Here is a 23,340-nt window from a genome sequence, read left to right on the forward strand (position 1 = left end):
TGGGCATCTCTGCATTGTGCACACAACACCTCAATGACGTGAACTCAATCTTCGCAATATGGTAATCACATATTTTTCAAATTTGGCCTGAGGGAGACATGTCAATCCGTTGGTAGATGTGGATTGCAGCGTGTTTCGATCCCTTGGAATGCAAGGGTGGAAAACAAAGGATTGAAAAAAAAGCTTGTCTGTAACTTTGTAATCCTTCGTTAGTGTCTGTGTATAACGAGCCTGATACACAGAAGAGTTGTATAATCTGAATCAGGCCCATTGGATGACATAGGCTAGATAATGCAAGCACATACTACATACACCGGAAGTGGGCTTCAGACCCAAGTGGAAGGTGTGCTCCTAAGCACAGCCAGACAGCTCCAGGGAATATCAGCAGGAGATGGAACAGTGTGTGTGGGAGGTGCAGAGAAGTAGAGGTTTGGTGGGGGATGGAGGGTAGACCAATTGGGAGAGAGATTTGGAAAAGTGAGACAGTCAGGGCCATAGATCATATGAGGAGTCGAAGATGGACGACGGGACCCCACTCCCAAACATGGTGAAAGCTCAAATTATTAAAGTGAATATGGCAAGAAGGGGTAACACGTGTAACAAGGGCAGATGTGAGAACGTCCCTCCGAAACGATGCAACTGAAAGTGTCATCCAAAACAGGGAGGCAGACACTGACGTAGAACGCTCAAGTTGGTGGAGTGCCAGGGTAGGAGTAGCAATGGCATTGCACCCAGGGGAACACACTTAAGACAAAACATGCTACTAGCCTGAGTGTTGGGCACACGTTAGCTTTCCCTGCATATGGAAAACGCATTCACTGGAAAGATGAGGGATGGGATTTCTACTACTAACTGAAACAGGTAAATCCAGGATCATGAAGTGTATTTATTCCACTTCATTTTGTTCATGGAATGTATTGATTGTGTAGCTAGCAGTCTAGAGGAGCAAATGTGTTGACCATTAGTCAGGGTTAAACGCAAAGATTAGATGGTAATAGGAGGAAACACACCTATAGCACTTCTATATAACACAACCCAATAATACAAACATAAAATATACACAAGGCTCACTGTTGACATGACAATGACGTCTGTAGGATTGGTATATGCATTTTTTTGCATTTGCTGTTATCGGTCAAAAAACTCTTGTTGCCTTGCTTTCATGCTTTGACCATGGTTTCAATCTCTATGCAGCGACAGTACCTGACTTTAAACTTCATGGAAAGCCAAAGCATGTAGCAATTATTTCCAGCATGCTGTTTAAGGTAGCAGTGGCAATTTAATGTGTACGGAAGGTGGGGTACATTAAACTTTGCTGAAAGTCGGCTGCAGAGCTGACTGGTCATCAGGAGGAATACAGGATGGGATGTATTTGCCTGGGTGTGTCTTAGCAGGTGTGGAAATCTGCTAATTGAAAATGAGAGTCTTAATTTATTGTATGCATTGCCTTAGGGTAGGGGTGAGGGTAGAGATGAGCCTGATTCTGTTGGGTATGGGGTTTCACAGCCTTGCAGAGCAGATCATAAACATGATTGTTTCCTGATTCTGCCTTGGGCCTTCATGTTTATGTTGATGGACATGGGTATGAGGATTAATCATTGTAGGATACCATAGGTGTGTGCAGGTATTGTAATGTCGAGGACCAAGCAAACAAACTAATGGCCCTCTTGTAGTTAGGGAGACTTCTAGAGGACATTCCCTCCAAATACCATGCACGTGTGCAGTATGTTGTTTTGACCATTGTGGTTTATTGTGTCCAAGAGTGTAGAGACATCTAAGAGGCCCTCGAGGTAGGTATCCATCATATAGGATTCAGAAGTGAACATTGGGCCTCATTACAAGTTGGGCGGTAGCCTTGCCGATTACTGGCGCTCGAGAATGGGCAATAACTGGGTCATTATGGCCCCGCCGGTCCTGGAATGAGCCCATTCCCGGACACCAGTAAAGAAATGTTCCCCATTCCCATTTGAGCCCCATAGGGCTCAATGGGAATGGGGAGGCCGGATGTACCAGCACCATTCAGAATGGTGCTGGTGCATTCGACATGCTCTGCTCACGGCTGCTGGTCTGCCGAAAAGGCACCCATGGGCAGAGCTCGTAGTTTGCCAGTCCGGTAACTATGGTATTGACAAGCTTACTGGTACCGTAGTTACCAGACCAGCAAACCTGTAATGAGGCCCATTAACTCTTATATGGTGACTGTGTCTGTGACGCACCTAGACATGAAACCTTAAAAGCTAAGCCTGTAGAATGACATTTGGGATACAGTGAGATTGAGCTCGAGTGGCTGCAACTCTTTCAAAGATCTCAAGCCAAACCCTTCATGTTGAGCACCTTGACATGATTACTTCCCTATACCTCCACAAAGATTACAACATTCTCTTTGAAGATAAACATATCTATCTTGAATTAATAGTTTGAAGATTAGTAGCAATGATTAAATATGATGAAGAAAGGTTTAAATCACTTTTAATTGAAATTGCATATTATTAGATGGACATAATATTTGCTTATCAATTTTCCTGTGGGCATGATCGATGAGATTGGTGGCAAAATGTGTTGAACAAATTATGTTTTTATTATCCGTGTCTTAAGTCTTCAAAAATAAAGAATAATAATAATAATAATAATAATAACAATTGTATTGTAAATAGTTCTAAAATAACTTTCACAATCAACATTACAAACACTATTAAAATATACATTGGCTAACATAAATACATACATCATTCACTTTACATTTAACATTGATACTTACATTATTCAGTTTATATTTTACAGAATCACACATACAATCAAACAATCAGTCAATTACATCACTTCTTATGGGCTAACCTAATAACAAAGTAAAATAACAGAATACACTTTGCTTCAGAACCTAAAATTTCAAATAAACAGAGTAGCTACATAGAATTATATTTTTTTTAATTATTTTTTTTTTAGTTGAGATGATTTTCAATCTTTCTCCACACCTGAAATAGTGCCAGTATTACAGACATCGATTCTGAGTTGAAACAAAATTCCCCAAACTCCAAGGACCTTATGGAATTGTAATCGTAAACAAAAGGACCAAGCATGACCCTAGAGACTGCACCCATTTGGAGAGATTCTGTAAGCACATGTTTAGCAGATTCTAAATTGGTTACATTTTTACATATTCGACAATATCTGGCTTCCGGTGCCAGATTCCGTTGTGGCCCTCAAACGGTTAACACCGCCAATTGATTTATACTAATCCTTAGTCTAAAATTGTGAACAACTGGATCTGGGCATAACATTGAGTACCGTTCTGGCTGCATAAAACGGTAGACCACATTTACTTAAACAATATGCCCCGAGCTGCGGGGCCATTACCAAGTCAGTTAATGCCCCTGGGGCCCATAGGTACAGGCCTGAGCAAGAAATTATCTAGCCATGTATGTGATCTGTCTAGACCTTCTTACTTTGGACTCTATTATGGCCCCGCAACCACAAGCTGCTGACATCTGAAGACCGAAAAATGTATATGCACCAGTGTACTCCACTACTCTCACCAAAGTCACCAGTTTTGTCCTGTGGATTCTTTTTGAGGAAACTAACATTACCTTGGTTTTGGTAATGTAAATTGTTATATGGTTCTCATTTACATACCTTCCCAGCTCATTCAGCATGCTGTTTATGCATGTTAACAGATGGTCAAATATACCAATCCTGAGAAGGCAGCCTGCTCTTATCCTCAACCTAGTCAGTAGGCCTGCTAAGTAGATGTTAAAGAGCAGGGGGGCCATCATACAGTCCTGATGTACCCCCCTGCTCATCTCATCTGACAATTGGTTATGATATCCAAGACGGATCTGAGCCGGAGTGTTTGTATGCAGAGCTATGATTATCTCCAAAAGCAAACTTGGACACCCCCACAGTCACATTTTCCTCCACAATGTATTTCTGTCAACTTTGTCGAATGCTGACCTAAAGTCGATGAATGCAATATAAACTGAGGCTTAGGAAGGCTGTCTTGCTTGCTATATAAAACACATGAACCAGCTCTGTAAATGCTCCAAAACAAACAATGCAAATACTTTGCCTGTAATATCAATATCAAGCAAGGACAGTAGTCAGTATTTTCCAGGGCCAGATGGTCCTCAGCTTAATAAACTGGGGCCATTATTGATTTTCTTCAAGAGTCTGGAAATGATTTTAGTGGTGCAGACCTTTTAAAATAAGGGACATAGGTACAACTGCCCACAGCTTAATATCGCCCTTCAGTAATGCAGCCGATAGACCATTTTGCCCAGGCGCCCTGGAGTTTATTGGGCCCTTCAAATGCCTACAGGCATTACTAGCAGAAGCCCACGTTGACTCCTGCTGGACCCCTACATCAAACATTTTGGACTACATGAACCTGACCCACACACTCTCCATAACAGGGTTCAGAATTAACTGGTCAGAGAGACTCCTTACTGACACCAAATCCCACCATGTCCTTCCTGAATGGCAACTTGTTAAAACATCAATCATTTTCTGCCAGTTCCCAATCCGACCCTCTATTTTCCTCCTCTCTACCCAGTTTCTATATTGTTTTTTTACTCTGGATATTTCAAGCTGAACTGGGAGGGGGGAGGGACGAAATGGAAAGTGAACCCAACTGTTTCCTTAGGAAGCTTTTTGCACTTCTAATATCAATAAGGTAGATGGCCTGCTACCTGTATCTCAAGGGGTCTAAACAGTGTTTATAGTATGTTTAACAAGTGTCTAACTTCTTGGCCTATTCTGCAAAATGCCAAGATCAAAATACTTAACAGTCAGAAAATGTACAGTATTTCCATACAATCTTAAATATTCTGCTATTTAGCAAGCATGCCAAAGCACCTCTACTGTGCTCTACTGTGAACAAACAAGGACTAATAATCTGTTACAGGTCACTAGCTTCATACCTGGTTGTATGTCCATGTTTCCTCTGAATAGAGATGCAATCTCATGTTTGACAAATGTTTGGGATGTACTCTTTGTTGCTTAGATAATACAGATCTAGGCCTTTGCTCTCAGTTCGTAGAGAGATGCTACACCTCACCCGCACTTCATTAATGAAAACCCAAAAGCTAGAAACTGTTTTGGACTGTTAGTGTGGGTTGGACCCTGCAAAGATGCAAATCGGTATTTCTCATGTGGTAAAATATGCTCAGCTTAAACATGAGTTAGTGCCATCCCACATAACAAGTTATTCATCTTTTTTTATGTACTCGATAGAGTTCCTCTCACACATGTATCATATGTTGAAAGACACACTTGGAGTTTCACTACAGTTAGTAAGTATAAAACATGTGTGGATCAGTTGCAGTTAGGAGAAAGAGAGAGAGAGAACAGAGAGAACAGAGAGAGAGAGAGAGAGAGAGAGATTGTACCCTAGTTTTGACCATTTGAGATCTGAGACAATGATTGCTTGAAGCCAGTGCACAGAGAGAACAGAGAGAACGAGACAGAAAGAGAGAGGGAGAGAGAGAGAGAGAGAGAGAAAGAGAGAGAGAGAGAGATTGTACCCTAGTTTTGACCATTTGAGATCTGAGACAATGATTGCTTGAAGCCATGGCACATCGATGAGAATGTATTTCCATTAACTCTCATGCATGTGAAAACTCATGAGCAGCATCTGCAGCACAGCTGATTCACCTATGAGAAATACAGTATTATATTGGTTTTATGTGAGGCAATTTAAGAAGTATTTATTTTTTCTACCCCTTGCCAGGCAAATGTTGTGTTCCTTTTACACAGTTACTTTAGTGGCAATAATACATCACTTAGCAGAAATTGGGATACCACTCTACCACTCTACAGGCATTCATGTGTTGATGTAGAAAGGTTGACAAGAACTGCATGACACCTTGCATTCTCTCTAGATTCCAAGGATTTACAGAAGACACAGTGAGAAATTCCTTGAGGATATCAAGAATCGAATGGAATCCGTCAGGCTGTGTGGTGTGACTGTCTTCATTTGCTAACCTCAGTGAAGATAACTTTCAGTTAAAGCCCAGCACTTACAGTTTCAGTGAATTTAAGAGTCTCTGTGTTTAGCCTCCATGTTTTTCTATTTGAGACCTCATTGGTGCTTTCCAGAAACATGACAAACATCTGTACAAATATGAATGGTGCTGAACATCTTCGATGAAATTCTAGACTTCATCTCAAACATAGTGTAGTCCTTGCAATATAGGGTGTATTTGGGTTAGAATACAGAGTATTAAGTTCAACCCAGCTTCCAGGTTCAGCACTCTCTGGGAATCTTTTAATGAGAGGCGGAAAGTAAACTATATCACAATAATCTCAGCGTGTTATATCTAGGCTATCAGTCATATCCATCTCATGCTTATTTTGAAGGAGTGTAACCATTTCTTGAAGTATTGCAATTGATGACATTGATCACAAAATGTGTTTGAGATGTGCATTACAGATGATACCCAGATTTAGAACTTTCTGGAAGGACATTGGCTCTAGGACCTTCAAACTCAAAGGCTGTTGATCTAACTCCTTTAAATAGAGGCGGATCACTTACTTTAAGAGGCAGGCATGTGCTTGCCAATTAATCAAGTTGGATGAGGATATGGGTTTCACACTTGTTCATTTTGAAATGCAATGCATTCAGTCCTAATGCGCATTCATGAGGGAGGCCCAAAGGACATGTCACATTTATCTTGAAATATGACTATGTCAAACGTCCAACAACTACTTCTTGAGTTCAGTTAATTAGAAAGCAGACAACCCTCTGATTGGTTGTACTGTACACCACGTTTATTGTTCAGTATTTTGAGAATTCTCGAATTATCCAGAGTGATATGTTGCTGGGAAGTCTTGAAGTATTAAGGTAGCTTGCTGATCCTCCTATAGGGATATAAAGATTGCTTTGTAATGTCTGCCACAACAGTTTCCATACCTAATTGTAGTCTGAATCAAGATTGCTGATTGAGAGTAGTGATGTCTCAGGATTATAGTGAGGTACTGTAGGCTAGACAGTGGCCTATAATTCGCCTTGGTTAGTGGGGTTCCTGTACTTTATTGCAGTAAAAGTGTGATGGTTGTGTAGCCCAGTGAGATGGTACTTTGCAGTTTGAGAGTGTTGCATTCATCTCTCATGTGATGTTGGCTATGGCAGTAGAGAAACTTCTGTCAAGCATTCGGTAAGAAAGGGATGCGGATGTAGAAGCAGAAGTCTGTGAAGTAGAGGACCTGAGATGATTATTTCCAATTTGTGGTTGTAAAATGTTGACATGAAAAACACTAGCAGGCCCTTGTAACGCTAACAAAAATAACATTTAGTGTTAGCTTTTTCATCAGGGATAGACATTGATTTAAATGTGTTAAAGTTTGCATGTCATTTGTTGCCCAAAAATGTTAATCACTTTGAAGATAGCTTTTCCCCTGGAACAACGGCTTAACAGTATCCTTGTTATAGTTGTGATGAACAGGAATAGGATGGGCTATTCTCCAAAATGGGACATTGAGGACATGTGTATCATGTTAAGGGACATATTCACATGAATGCATGCTGAGGGTGCAAAAGACCAACATTTAGGTAGAGTGTAATACTTTTAGTTGATGCTCTTTAAGCAAGAGAGAAGTGTTCTTTTGAACGCCATTATCAAAGGTCTCTGACAGAATATTTCTACTGCAACGGTATCATACCAATAAAGAGGACGTTTCAGATCTTAACAGAAAACTGATAATAGCTCCAAAGTTTAACCAACTGCATTATCTGACAAAGTATTTACTTTCATCAGAGACTTAGGTGAACAACCAATGTTTGGATAAATATGGACAGATATTTCTAATTTTATTTCAGCTTATCCGTCCAAATTTCAATTTCTTTTGCCCTCATGATTGAGAATCATTATTTTGTCAATACAGAGAGCTGTACAATTGGGATACTAAGTTAGTTTTCATTCCTGTATCTATTGTGGTTATTACTCTGAATGCCTACTCTGTGGATCATAGTGGTCCCAGGGCGTAATGTTTGCCACGTTTGCAAAATGAATAGGTGCAACCCCTGCCGCCCTCCCCATGTTTTTGTGATAAATCATGCAGAGATCTGAGAGACCTGTGAGGAATTTAACTTTAAGTGAAATAAGAAAATCCTTTTTCTATGGACAGTGATAAGGGCACAGATTCCTGCTTTACTGCCTGTTTCTGATAAGCAAATGCACATGGTTAGCCTACTGGTAGAGATACAATAAACCATGGGCGAGATTCAGACCACTAATTGGGTTGCATGTAATTGTAGCTGTAGAGAATGACTCTAATGTAAGTTGTGATTATGTAGAGGCTGAGGTACAGGACAAGAAGCTGTGCAGTCAGCGGTACATTCAGAAGAGCAGAGGGCAAAGATTGTTCTACATACCAATACAGTGAATGTGTGCTGGCAGAAGAGCAGAGGGTGGGGAAGTGCTCTACATACCAATACACAGAATGTGTGCTGGTAGGACAGGCCCAATTCACAGTCTTGATCTAATGGAGAACCTCCTTTAATTGTATCCAGTAGGATACTGGTAAAGTTCCAAATGTGAGATATGCAGTGCAAATAAAATCAGACACTGAAAATGTTGGCATACTGACCCAATTATTTCAGCTTCTCCTTGCAAAAATAGACTAATCCTTCCACTTCTCGTGACTACAGTGATGATACATAAAATCTGGAATACATGACAGCTGTCTGCTCACATAAAGAGTAAATACAAATACCATGCATTACCAATAATTGCCATTCTGACTTATATAAACAGCACCATATATTTAAGCAAATATTTGATGGGCAAATGCCCAAATTGTGACACAAATGGTCTCTTATGCTAAGATGCACATTAAATGCTTAAATCTAAATGAATACAGGTCGAAAATGGGTGCGCCCTCTAGCAAGGTATCATGTCTTTAGCTAAGGAAAAGTGCATGGCCATTGGGTCCAGGCACCACCTCCTGCAACATGACGTTGGACCCAAGGAGAGTAAATGGGAGTTCCCCTGGTCCAACTCACCTACATCTGCTCTGAGGCGGGCATAGGCACAGGTTTGCATCAATACAGAGAATACCTATGATTTCTAACACTCACAGGTGAGTCTCAAGTCTTTGTCCCATAGTGATTGGCAAATCAAAAAACATAGCAGCCAGTGCCACAGTCCATGCATAGAGAATTGCACTGCTGGACAGAGAGTGTCCCAGTGAGCATTCATTAGATTTATACAAGCTGAATTTGTATTACCAGGGGAACACTATTAGACTCAAATTTCTTCTCCTGGTTCACAAATCTGTCCACAGTAAGGCATCACTGTATCTATCCTCCTCTAAGAATAAATAAAGGGTGCCTGGCGGAGTCCTGATATGCCCAGGAGGGTACCTGTATGCAAAATGCTAGAAAGCAGGGTGAGAGATCCGTAGGCAGCTGTCTAGTTTTGAAGCTATTTTATTTTGCATCCAAAACGATTTTGCACAGATGAATATATTTAAACATTTACACGACATTCGATAAGCACGAAAGTTTTTTGGACAGACATTTCTTTTGCAGGGGAAATACAGGTATGTATCGTCCTCTTCTATTGTCGAGGAACAGTTTCCACAGTGATGCACAAATATACAGTACAGGTGAGTTGTGACATAGAATTTTTACAGGGTGCGGCCCACGACTGTGGTTGGTCCGGGGGTACTAAACACAATAGCGTACACAACACTATCTATAAACACATATACACAGGGGTTGTGCCACAAAACATCGACACAGAGGTGTTTCGGCCAAACTGGGCTGGCTGAGAGCCCGAGGTGGTGGTGGCCTTCATCAGGATAATCACTTGATAGTGGTGCTGTCTGTACAGGTAATCGTCTTCTATGGTGCAGCAGGGACGCTGTGCTGGGAGTCCTGTTATGGGTACCAGACTCTTGGAAGCATGTCAGCATGTGACATGGGATGACTCGTACGGGACATCTGAGAAAAAGTCTGCATGGATTTGTTCAAAACCAAACTAAAAGCCTACCTCCTCACCTCTGGGTTACCCTCTTAATGTACCTCTACTCTGCCTGCTAGCCAACATTTATCCCTCTCCTCTAACCTGCCTCTGTCTCTCACTTCTTCTGCCTCCATTGTAGCACTTTACCCATCCTAGTCACATCTGGAGCACAGCTGGCCGTACCACTACCTACAATTAAAAAGTGTCCAATGTTGGTTGTCCTTATGTATACTTATACTTATGTATTGTCCCCGGTGACTGTTCAATTTACTCTCCTCCAAAATCTGGTAAGAATGTCCCTCAAACTGCTTCCCGTCAAATCTGATTTTTCACCTATTGTATGTTCTTTTGTGATCAAAAGTGGAGTGTTCCTCCTGCATACAAATACATACACACATTAAATGTGATGTCTTTCAAAGGACACCATCAGCCTCTTTACCAATTATATAGCTCTGCTGATTGAGGAATCATGCATGTTTACATTATTTTACAAAACACCTCGTTGCATATAAATTCATATTCACCTTGTAAAAGACAATTGTCAAATGGGGGAGTGGTGTGAGCATGTATAAAGATCAGTGTATGAAAAGAATGCGTAGACTGTGGATCTTTTTAAAGTTGAAAACAAAATTTTGGTTCCACAGTCATTTTAAGTTATATGCATCTACCAATGTTATTTTTTCTTTGGGTTATTCTGTGCTCGTGGTTTACCTAGTAATTACACTGGCATGACGTTTGACATTTCTGGCAAGGGTATAAGCATTGTCTATGACAATTTGAATCACTCTGGGAAAAAGGGAATATGTGTTCAAAACGTCAAGTAGGACAGCACTTCAATCTACCCGGGCCTGCCACAATAAATTTGGATCATGCATGTGTATGTGTGTGTTGGCTTTCTCAGTGTTGAGAAGGCCCCTGGAGAAGCACTGACTACAGAGCAGAGTGAGATGATTTCAGTCACCAGGGAAACGACTTCTTTGTCAGCGATCACTTCTTCCTCCAATCGTCCTGGTGCCCAGAGGGGCATTATAAAGAACATGTGCCACTGTGCCAAGCGAAGAGTCTCCACAACAAAGCAAAGGAAAATAAAGACGCTCAAATGTATTCTTAATATATTAATGAACCGAAAAAGCGGATCAAATGAAGTGATTAAGGGAAACTAGCAACAATTCAAATTAAAGACAAGTGTGTTGGTGCTATTAGAAATTATGTAGCGTTTAAAGAACACACGATACAATAACGGAGCACAAAAACAAATATTATAAATTCATCGATATGAGCACGAGCATTTTTATTTTTTTATTTTCTTTGGCTGATGCTTATAAAACCATATCATGCGTCTGCTATGATTTGATCAGAGGCAACGTCCAACCTTTTGATACGGTGTAAGGTAAATATAATGTACAAGTTCAGATTTCCTTTTTTTTTTCTTTTCCTGATTTAAACCGCTGATACTTTACAATTGTTCAGAATGTTGATTGGGAACAAAGCCCTATGGAGATGAGATGTTCTGCCCCGGGCAGCACAGGGTTGCCAACATGGGCAGCTAGGAAGATAGCGCAGTAGTCGACAACCCAGTGATGCCCCGGGTAAAGCGTTGCATCTCCATGTGGCTTTACAGTGGACAATTTGCCAATGATGTCACATGTAAAGGTCACTTGCAAAGTGATGTGACATTTTTGCATAACAGTGCTACACATGTTTCTAACGATGAAGATACGTCTAGACGGTGTCACTTGAAGATGCCTTTGTATACCACATCTGAGTCTGCTTCGGGTGATACGCCAGCCAAGCCTACTATGGAAATGGCATCAAGAACCTTCATTTAATAGATGTTGTGTTTTTGCAGCTTGATCCGTGTTTTCAAATATAATAGCGAAACTTTGTTCAATAGTCTGCTGTCCATACTTATAGCAGGTGGCTGCTTGTAGACAAAAGAAAAACGTGTATATTATGCCAATTAAAGGCATCTAATTTTCAGTATGGGTTTAAAGAGCGGGCAACATATTCACATAAAAAAAGTTCTAATGTGACTTTTTCCAAAAAACGTGTTTACCTCAGGTAGCTTAATTTCCGTTTCTTTTACTCCTTCACAATGCTGATGGTTTTTGTGCTCTTTGTCAGCAGTTGACTGTGCCTTTAAACTCTGTCAACGGCCTTCCTCCGTTTAATTGTCTGCTACACAATGTTGTCTTCTGTTGGTCTCCGCTTCCCCCTCTTCGCCTGTTGCAGTCTCAGTCTGCCGTCGCACACTTTCTAAGAGACTTGGGAAATGGCGGAGACAATGCAAGCGCGTCACTGTTATTGTTGTGCTGTCCTCCTAGCAGCAAATCCTTTCTCTGAGCACAGAGAGAGCCTTCCTGTAAAGGTCCATGTCCCTTAGAAAATCCACAGGAGGAGCTCTTCAATGACAGCTACTGTCAAGGCGCCGCCTAATCATTACCCTTCAATGTGGACGAGTGAAATTGCAATGAATAAGACAGCCTACAGGAAGGCAAGAGCACACATATCAAGAAAGACATAGCACTTTATATAACATCATTTGGCTAAAAGAGTTCTTATACTTAACCTGAGAATAGAGTAATTGTATACAAATGTTGACATCGATAAAGGTGGAGAGTCTGGGAGACAAATAGAAATATTCCAATAAGAAGTAAGGCTGGTTAAGTGATGAAATCCATCCCTGCCATCATACATAGTCAATTTACTATTCTCTACGCTTTATGTGTCTATATCTGACAAGTACATTCTCATTATATGACTATTTCCACACTACTATACTGCTAATAATCAATCCCCTACATTGCAGCATCTTTCAGGGTTTGATGGCAAGCCATAACAATAGTATTCTGCACCTGCTACTGTCGGAAGTGGCTGCTCACTTCTGTGCGCAGTGTGGCTTGGCGGTGTACAATACATTTCTTGGGCATTTCCTCTAGTTGGGTGGTGAGTCTCACTGAGCCCGAGAGGAGTGAAGCAAGGGGTAGGAGCCCAGACGTGCAAGAGGCACCGCAGCACCTCTGAGCTACAGCTGGTGAGACAAGGTGTGTGGTATCCTGTCCGTGATGCCTTTTTGTTGGGATCGGGTGTGGTGGACCCCACATATAGGAAGTTTCCTCTTGACCCAGTGCCCTGTCTAAGGTATCCTGCGTATCCATGCAAGCAGCTCAGAGTGGAGGATAGCTTTGCTGATAAGGCATCCTTTATACATGGACTTCTTTATCTGCGTATGCTTATGGATTGTGGCAGCCCCAGTCCGCGCTTCGTGTAGTGAGGATATTGCCAGCAGATATTCCTGGTCCTGGTAGCACGTCAGAGCAGGTTACTGATTGATGCAATCTTTTGTGCACCAAATCTTCTCTTAGGTCACTGTGTGTTTAGTGCTCAGTATCCTTCTTTTTGTAATGCTCACTAATAGAGTCCATGCTATAAATCCATTGAAATTGCAACAGAATACTGCTCCCCGCTGCTCACAAGTCAGGTTTCTGAAGTTCTAAGAAGGAGTGACAGCAGTAGAAAGTGCATTCAGGATGAAACACTGGTTACTGTTGCGGATATCCTGGGCCCTTCGGGGACGACATCTGTATTAGCTTGGAGCTGTCTAAGACAGAGGTTGGCTCTCTAAAGGATCCAGAGGATCTGCCGGAGGTGGGACCGACTAGAGGACGTATAGGAAACAATGGCATTTCTGATCATCTCTCTGTGATGCAGTCTCCATCGAAGATCATGGAGGGTGTGGTCAATATGCTGTCTACCCAGTCTCACATGGAAATTAAGGGATCTGATAATGACCAATTGGACTAAATCACCTGGCAGCTTATTAAATAGAACATTATTTTTGATATTATCCAATGTAAGAATATTATGGACTTCTGAATATGCCTAGTATCTTTGGACGATATCATACCTCAGCTTCCACCAGCTAGATCTGATGTAGCTTGCCAGTCTGAGATGGAGACCACAGATATAGCTTGCCAAAGTGATTTAACTGTTCTACGGCCACACTCTAATATGCTGCATACACCGGAACAAACTGATTTGATGAAGTGTGATAGGGGGCTTAGTGTTGGTTTTGAAAACAATAAACAATAATCATCAACCTACAGTGACGGGCCCAGCTGCTACTGTTATGGTGACTGCTCCTGGAGTCTTATCTTCTATGGGTCCTTAATTTCAGCATATTCCTTCCCATTTTAAGGATGCGGGAGATGGAAGCTGACTTTCCCTTTAAGAAAGAAATTTGCATCAACAAATCCAAAATGCCTGAGATCTCTGATCCCGACCTTAGAAAGCTAGTCAGTGAACCTAAAAATCTCGTCATCACAAATGTGGATGGACCAGAGAGACATGAAGCCAGAGAAGCCCTAAGAAATACAGTCTTGTTCTCGTTGCAGAGTACAGTGGGCCCAGGTTGCATCCGAGTTGACGATATGAGACTTTTGCATAGGGTTCAAGTTAAGGACTGGTGTCATGGGGCTAACACCAACTGTATAATTATTGTTTGTGGCCAGAACAACTTCCCTTGTTTCTTGAGACGTTGCAAAAATGTGAATTTGACATCTTCTGTGACAAATGTAAAGATTGTATTGGATTCATATTTCTTAGCCTTAAACTATGTTCCTATACAGTAATGTTATTTAGCAGTCATTTTTAGTGTTATGTGATATGTGTATCCCCACGATTGTTATTCTTTGTGGTCCAGTTGTTTGGATTTTGTTTCTAGTGCCTCTGTTCCTCCGGGCCGATGTCGTAGCGCTGTAAAGATAACTAAAATAAATAAATAAATACAATGAGGTATTTGTATAAGCTTATTTTATGTTAGTTTTCCCTAATGGGAAACTCACCTATCTATACTACAGATTAGAAACCACGATAGTTCTCTAATGAGACAATTTCCATTTGTTTGGTTTATAGCGTAGTCAGCCTTAAATTAAAGGAATGTTTAAGGGAACGCTGCACCTGTGTTAAGGCCTTATAATAAAGAAACAAAGAAATGCAAAGTTGCACAAATAGATGAATATAAAGTGAAAAATAAAAGTTGTGTGATGTGGATTCAAACTTATGACTTTTTATGGAATATGATATTTATTTCAATAATAAAGAAATGTAATATTATCAGAAATATCCAAAGAAGTCACAGTGAAATTACTTGTAGTATTTCACTAGAGAATTGTTGTGCCGAACACAGAAAGATTTTGTAGGTAATTAAAAATAGAATAATGAGAAGGACAAACCTGGTGGTTTTGAAGGGACAATTTACGAAACACGTTCAAGATTGGCAGCTCACATGGTTATGGTAATGCATGAAACTGACAGTTCTGGACAAAAACCTGGAACTGAACTGCATCAACTGCGAGATAGATGGCAAGGCACTTCAAATAGCAACATTGGGACACTTCTTCATTCTGAAATACTCAGTGAAACTATTATCCTGTAAAACTGGATTCCTTGGAAAAATTGAAAGCACAATTCAAATTCAGTGTGGGTAGCAGGCTACATAGCTACATCAGCAGTATAGTATTCGGACAGTATTGAAATAATACTAAAACTTAAGTAGGTTCAATATGCCCCTTGATCTAATAATATAACCTTTTTTTCGTGTGCAATTGTTGGCAAACAATTTACAATTATTCAAGTAACAAACCTCTAACACACAGGACCAAGGATGATGTCCCTCAAGCATATGAAACATACACAGAAACGACACGCAAAGGCAACAAACTGGCAGATAACTGCCAGATAAGGCCTCAAGCCTACGAACGAGAAGGGGTAGATTCTTTAAACTGGATCATAGCAGTGCTAGGGATAATTCTCCAGAATGGCTAATTTCCTTTACTACTGAGTCCCTCAGCAGCTTTCCTGGATTTTTAGGATTTCTTTTTTTATCCTGGTAAGAGTGTGAGCCTTTTTTCTCACTCTTACATGCCTTTTGTTGTGTGTGTTTAACATTTTCTTGTGCTCATAGACTGTGGAGCATCACCTACTCCATAGGCATCATCTTTTTACTATGTGTTAGACAGCACCTTCAGTGCAGTGACACAGGGTTGTCTTTTAGACTTCCCAACTCAGACTCAATTTTCTGGGACTGACTACTGTCTCCCAGAACATGTAAAGTTCCCATTGACTTTATTAGTCTCTCTAAAATCCACAGACCCAGTACAAACTATCTTTCATAGAGTATTGGAAAGGGTTAATACGTATCCCTTTTTGTCTGTTTCTCTTGGAGCATTGTTTTGCTCCCTTTTCATCAAGATGTGGCTGGTGGCAGTGGTTACTACCCTATTTTTCCTACCGCGGTTAACTTAAATAACCTTGGTATTGTTTTAGGCTATCTTGGTAGCCTCAAACATAAACCCACTAGACCATATATATTTTCATATGGTTTGGGCTGGGTTATTTGCCATTCTTTTTGAAAATGTCTTTCTTGTGTTTTACTCCACACGCCAATCCAGGTTTGGTTCCTTTGTTCACCGTCTTTTTGCAGGCTTCTCCACAGAAGCCCTACTTAGGCGCCTGAAAGTCTGGGTAGGCAGGATGTGAGGGAGGGGTTTTAGTTCCACTGCCATGGGCTCCCTTGGTTACCCAAGTCACACTCCTGTTCGATTGGCTATGTGACTGTCCAGCAAGGACAGCCACCCTGCTGTGTGATTGAGAGCCAGACTGTGTGAATGGGGGAAAACTGCATAAAAAGCACGTCTCTGGGTCTGGAAAGACAGAGTTGCCACTGGAATGAAAGAACCAATTAGGAGCTGATGGAAGAGGACCCCTACGATGACTGAACTGCCCGGTGAAGCTCTGCTGCAGGTCCGAATCTTCAGACTCTAACGACAGAGAAGATCCACTAGGAATCTTCTTCCCCTGAGCTGGTAGGACCAATCAGTTCACCCAAACTGCAAGCCAGGACACCCTCCTCTGGTCGAATTTGCTGTACAGGGCTACAGGGAACCAGATAGCCAGGAAGGTCGGACCCTGCTTGGGTTTTAAGGAGCACACCTTTTATTCATTGCTTTGCTCTGCTAATGGATTCTTCCATGGGCAGTGCAGGACCCTCCAGTCCTCCTACTTTGTGTCAGTCCAACAGTATCTTCAGGAACCGTGAGCCTGCAGGACCTGCCAGGAACGTCCACCTCAGCTACAGCTTCTTCTCCATTTAAAGGTACTGTGCACATCTGGTTGTTTCGTCCAGCCGCGGTGAAGGTGTGAGAAACCTTTTGCCAAACCGAGGGCTTGTCTTTCTCTACTCTTTAAACTAACCTTTCTACCGACCAACTTCGTCCGGAACTCTTGGCAAAGCCTTAACTGCGAACTACCCTGAACTGTGTGATCTTGAGCAAAATACTTTTGTCCTATTGACTTTGGCCCTAATCCTTTTTGATTTGATTCCATCACTGTAGTTCCTCTTTCTAGATTGCCCTGCTTACTTACCTGTTGGTGCTGCTCAATTTGTATCTAACTTTGTCTTTCCCTCCCATTTAAAATGTTGGAGTGCCATTTTGCTCACACTTCATTTTTTAGCTCAATTTGTCCAGAATCAATTGGGAGTGGTGTGGTGTATTAAGAGTGTGATTTTTAAACTGCTTTGCTTAAGTGATCTGTTATACAACTGATGTGTAAATAAATGTATATTCTTTTACTCAGAAACCTTGAGTCTGTGTTTGTTTGAATCATTGTAATTGCTGTCCGTTGTGTAACTATTTCCATTGCTCTTGAGATAAGTCTGGCTGCTCAGCCATCACTACCACTTTTACTGTGTAGTACAGGCTTGTACCAAAGGTGAATTTGTACTGTCACTTGTAGTCTTAATTGTGTGTGGTGTCCCCAAAGGGTGCTTCATATAATTCTCCCTAACAAGCAGCGCACCCATCTCACCTTCCTCACCACCTATCTTGGCACTGCATAAAAGTGGCAAGGCCAGACGAGCACATAAGTGGCCAATCAAACCCTTTTATCGACTAGTGTAGTAGAATGCCAACCAAAAGCATGTTAGATTGAAATGTAGCATTTGTAGAATGCTGAACCAAGGAGGAGGTGTTAGTGGCAAAGGAACCAATAGTAGCATGTTCACTTATAGATACCTATATGTTCTATACTCTACCAACAAATACAATGAGAGTAGATGATTTTTTATGATGAATATTAACTATTATGTCAGCTATGATCGCTCTCCCACCAGCTGTTTGTATTGGAATAAAGCAGGGCTTTCTCATGTACTTGGAGCTACTACGTTATTGAGTTTTTTTCTCTTTATGGTACATTTGGGCCTATCTTAACAATACCTCAGTAAGCTACTTGAAAACTGAACAAATATGTAGTTCAGCTAAAAATAACAGGTTCTAATCCTGATGGGATCTTCTTAGATAATGTGCCTTTCAACCCCCTGGCTAGGGACTGGCAGGCCAGTAACGAGCTGTGTATTTATTTCTTTGCTATAGACAGCCATGTACAGCTGCAATAATATGGCAGTAAATGATGTCTAGGAAAGAAAATTACCAATGTTATTGTAATTAATGTTTCAATATCACGTTATGTTAAGTCATATTAATTGACCTCTGTAGCCCAATCTTTTATACTTGTATATCTTCCTGAGGCTCTGGGTAATGTTAATGAAGTAAGGGGGTACAGAACAAGTTTGCTTTTACTTCAGTTGTGATATGAGACCAACACTCTGGTGGAAGGTATGGTATGGTAATGTTTATTTATAAAGTGTCTATACGCAGGCAGTGTTTCAAAGCGAAGTATTAATGATCTATAGGGGAATGAGTTCCCTTGTTGCCCCTGCCTCCCCTATTGTCTCCCATATGTTTGCCACCAAATTCCTTGCAGCCAGTCATCCATCTTCATGAAAAAATGTAACTACTGTTCAAAAGATGAAGGCGCTCCAGCGCAGTTTTTCTCTGCATTGCTAGTACTATTAAAGGCACCATTGCAGACTCTGGCCACTTTCCTGGACAATCTGTGTAAGTTAGATTCCTTTCTGACATAGAGTTGCATGAACTAAAAAGAAACCTGTCCCTTTAAAAATAAAACAGTTTGAAAAATGAACTAATTTATGCCCTATGCATTGCCATTTACGTTGTCAAAGTCCTAGAGTACATGGCTGTCTCCTAACTACCACATAAACGGGGGAGACCTGTACGAATAACATGTTTTCTGGGATGATGCCCATACAGGAAGATATGCAATTTCTTTTGATCTCACTATACATTTCACAGAGCAGAAATACCTAGTTGCATATAATTCTGGTCCTACACCCAAAGGCAGTCTCTCACCTAAAGGCTAGGTAATTCACCTCTGTAAAAGAGTACTAACAGCAATCCCAGCATGTGTTTCATCCTTGTTAGGCCTCAACAGTAAAATGAAGCCATGTCACTCTAGAATACAGAGATCATGGGGTCTACATCTAGAGTATCCTTCTAACTTAGGGTGAATCCCCAAGTGAAACACATTTACAAAGATGTAGGGTACTCTCTTCTAGAAATGAAAACAGCCAAATAACCTGTTCTCTGGGATGGTGAAGACTCGCAGTGGGAGTTCAACCACATTTTAGCTCACTGAGCCGTTCACAGTGGGGGAATATCCATTGCATATTGGTGTGAGCCTGCTCACAAGGACAGCCCAGCACCAAAGTTCGAGACAATTCTCTTCTGAACAAGAGTACCAACAGCAGCTCCAGACACGTGTTTTAGCCTTTTTGAGATTCAGTGAGGTGATTGTGTGCCTTTCAGGGGCACACTGATCAAGGGTTCCATGTTTGGTTCACCCTTCTACCTTATGGTGAACACTCAATTGAACCAAATAAAAAAGACAATTTGAGAACTCCTCTGCTGAGAATGAACAACTCCAAATACAATTTTCTCTGAGATGGCTCTCAGTCAGGAGGGACTACAGCCACATTTTAGCTCACTGCACATTCATCAAAATAGAAATGGCATATTTCCCTCTACCCCCAACTAGCCATTGTGTGGATTCTCAGCAACTGTTCCTAGACTACAGTTATATTTGGGGCTAGTCTATTCTTATGGCCATAGGCGTAAGCCTGCACATACCTTATTGGTCCTTGGACCAAGCACTGTTTGGTAGTGATTTTATGGGCTGGGTCTTGGCTGCATTGCTTACAGTGTTTCAGTGCAGTATTGCATGAATACAGGGTTGTGCGCCCCTTTATCTTTTTGTGGCCCTGCTAATTTCATGTATATGGATTAATATTTCTACCCTGCTTCTCCTCCCCTCCTGCCCTTATTTGAAGTGAATGTTACAAGGCTGTGAAGGTCAGCTCTGTCCTCCTATTCCCTTAGTCTGGCACCACACCATAATATGAGTGTGCTCTCTGCTGGCCACTTATAAATCAACTATACGCAACAGGAGGCAAACATGTTTTCAAGTACCTCCAAAAGGGAAATTGGGCTGTAATTTTTTGAGTTTGTGCGCTCCCCCTTTTTAAATATGTGAACCAAAATTAGGATGCAGTCCAGAGAAAATACACTTTACAGTGCAAAAGCATATACGTATTGCTGGATAATTGTTTATGTGGCTGATGAAGTTGTGATCCAAGGCAGAGAGTAGAAACTATGTTTTTCTGTGTGTAAGTGTCCAGGAATGTGGGGTTTGTGTATGCGCTTCATTGTAATGTCCTCAATTGTTTGAGTTGCTTAGTGCCTGTATGTAATGGGATAATCCTCCTGGCCTTCTTTAGCATAAGTATGAGCCTGCTTTGTTGTGTTTTTCAGTGTTTAATATTCCGCTCAAAGAAGGGAATGAAGATGGATGGTTTGGTACCTTGCTCTGTCACAAGGACTGTAGTGAATGAGGCAGAGGATGGTGTTAGTGCAAAAGCATGTGAATGTCATTAAGACTAAGTTATTTGCTAGTCATATGATCTCAAATATCATAGACATCACAGAATCTCCCACGCATCGACGCACACTACAAATATGCCATACAGTTAAACATCTTGTATGGAAAATGATGGCTTATCACTCCATATACAGACAGGAAATAAGCTTTGGTGGGTAAGTGTGTGGCACATGTGTATATAGACATGTTGTGGAATATTATATAGTGTTATTGTCTGGCATACCTTCTGGCTCTTGATTGGTCTCTTTGGTTTTTTATAGGAATTTGACGTGGTTAGTGAGTAGGGGAAAGGATTGCAGATTTCCGTTTGAACTCTTGTTCTGCTTTGGGGAAACTAAAGGCTGGTATGTATCTGTGAGGCAAAGAGGGAGGGGATAACAATTCAAATCACAATCAGCCCTACCAGCAAAGAATATCCACTCAAGAAAAAGGAGGTAGAGCTGTTGCTGAACCAAACTGAAGCTCACTGTTTGGCAGTGGTGGTATTTGTGGCTTCAGGACCAAAATAGGGCAGAGAATGAAGACCTACATGATGGTTCAATCCCTATCGGGCACTATGTAACCACAGAGTGTTGTCGCCAGGACAGGATGGCTGCATGGAGGCCATCTGTTGCACTGCAGCCTTGGGATGGTGGCTGGAAGCCAGGAGAGCCAGGGAGGCCATTACCAACAAGAGACAGGGCTGGGGTAGGTGGGCGTCTGCAGCTGACTATGTGGATGTTGTACCATTGGAAAATGTCCAGCCTTATTGCTGGAATGGGCCCAGCTGCCAAATGTAATTTGCTGCAACCAAGCTGGCAGCCGGGTTGACATATATGGATGGATGAAACAGGACGATCTGGGCACATTGAAGTCGAGAAGAAAATATGGTGACAGGTTCTCCGTCCTAGCTCTCTCCTCACTCCCCCCTTCTACTGCCTGTTTTGCTACTATTATTGTTCTGGTGAAAACACCTTGAGACGGGATTCATTAGCATACTTTTCTGGGTTTAACTTTGCAAACAGTTGCCCCTATATTAATGCAACTTTCGGGGAATGTCTGCCCATCATCAAAGGCTCTTCTGCCTTCCTCCTACACTCTGCCCCTGGGGAATATTTATCTGAAGGAGGTTGGCGTGTTTCATGGCTTGTCACTGTAACCCAAGGACTACTGATGGCACTCCTCTCCGTTGGGCCTCACCTGCTTTGTTTTATAGTCAATTGTTGTATTTATCCTCCTCCTTGGACTTACTCACTATTACGGATATGTTTGTCTTCTGATGTTCTTATCTTTGCTATTTCATTAACATTTGTTTTTTAAATGTGTACTCATCTTATTTTAAGCAACATGATGCCCAGTTTGGATGAACAGGGCTCCTTCTAAAATACAGAGCAATGCAATGTAACACGATGTGATGTAATACACCAGAAGGCATGAGCCAGACTCTTCTCTGACAACACTATAGAACATTTACAAGTATATGTCTACAAAGGTATACGTATGGATGTGACAGGCTCTGCTCTGACTAGCCTATAGGACATTTAGAGGTATACGTCTGCAAATAACGGCTTATATTGTAAAAGTACAGTTGTGCATCTCTATACGGATTATTTTAACAACATCTGAAAGCTGGATATCACACTTCGATTGGTCACATGTCTTTGACTTTATTGCCAACCTTACAAAGTTGGTGGTCAGCCATAAAATGTCATTATGTCTATTTCAACTGTGCTTATTTAACTTATTTAGTAAGGATGATTGGGTACTTGCAACCTCCAAGTCTCACATGGAAGTAATCTGCAGGAACACTAACCAATTAAGATAGTTTATTGAATATTTGACATTGCTGTGCATTTGGATAACTTCTCAAACAGACCCACATCACTTCCTCCCATTGCCAACACTTTACCAATCCCTTCTCTCCATTTCTGCATCTGTCCTTCACTTTTAAGTGTCAGTGTTCGTTTCATGGATTCAACAGAAGACCCCCAAATATCTTAAACTTCTCCTGAAGATCTATGCATGGGACCTTCCCAAAGATCCTAACTGTATGAGAACATTCCCAAATGCTACATGGAGATAAGCTGGAGACAAGAAACCACTTTACTAATGATTCATCCAGACTTGCTGCTGCGGTTATAATACAAATTGATTGTTTGCAAATACTGGTATATATTTGTTCATCTGTATATACTGGTACTACAACAGCATTGACTGAAGTTACACATTAATGTCAGCAAAATAACAGGAGCTGTAGATAACAAACCCTCCGTCATGATGGTTGAATCAACATCAACACTATATAGTATATTTATGTTTGTAGTTTAATGATTACATTTAGGGTTGGTGGATATTAATACTAATTTTTGTTATATATTAAACAGAAAGCCTACCAGCCTAAGCCTTGGTTCCAGTGATCCCTATGCAGCCTTAGCAAGGTCCCTCACCATCATGTAGTCATTGCACAGGTACTTTTAACCACATGGTGCAAATGTGATGCACATTGCAGCATCCACTTAAGATTTACCATAAGAATCACAAAAAGAAC

At 41.2% G+C, this 23,340-nt stretch overlaps 1 protein-coding gene across 5 annotated transcripts in view; it reads right to left on the reverse strand.

The window, feature by feature from the left end:
- Positions 1–23,340, reverse strand: part of CSMD3 (CUB and Sushi multiple domains 3) — a 3,270,409-nt gene that overhangs the window by 510,083 nt on the left and 2,736,986 nt on the right. The gene's annotated exons all lie outside the window — the stretch shown is intronic.

Source organism: Ambystoma mexicanum, chromosome 5q, assembly GCF_040938575.1.
Source record: "Ambystoma mexicanum isolate Mex_15411 chromosome 5q, UKY_AmexF1_1, whole genome shotgun sequence".
Classification (NCBI taxonomy): domain Eukaryota; kingdom Metazoa; phylum Chordata; class Amphibia; order Caudata; family Ambystomatidae; genus Ambystoma; species Ambystoma mexicanum.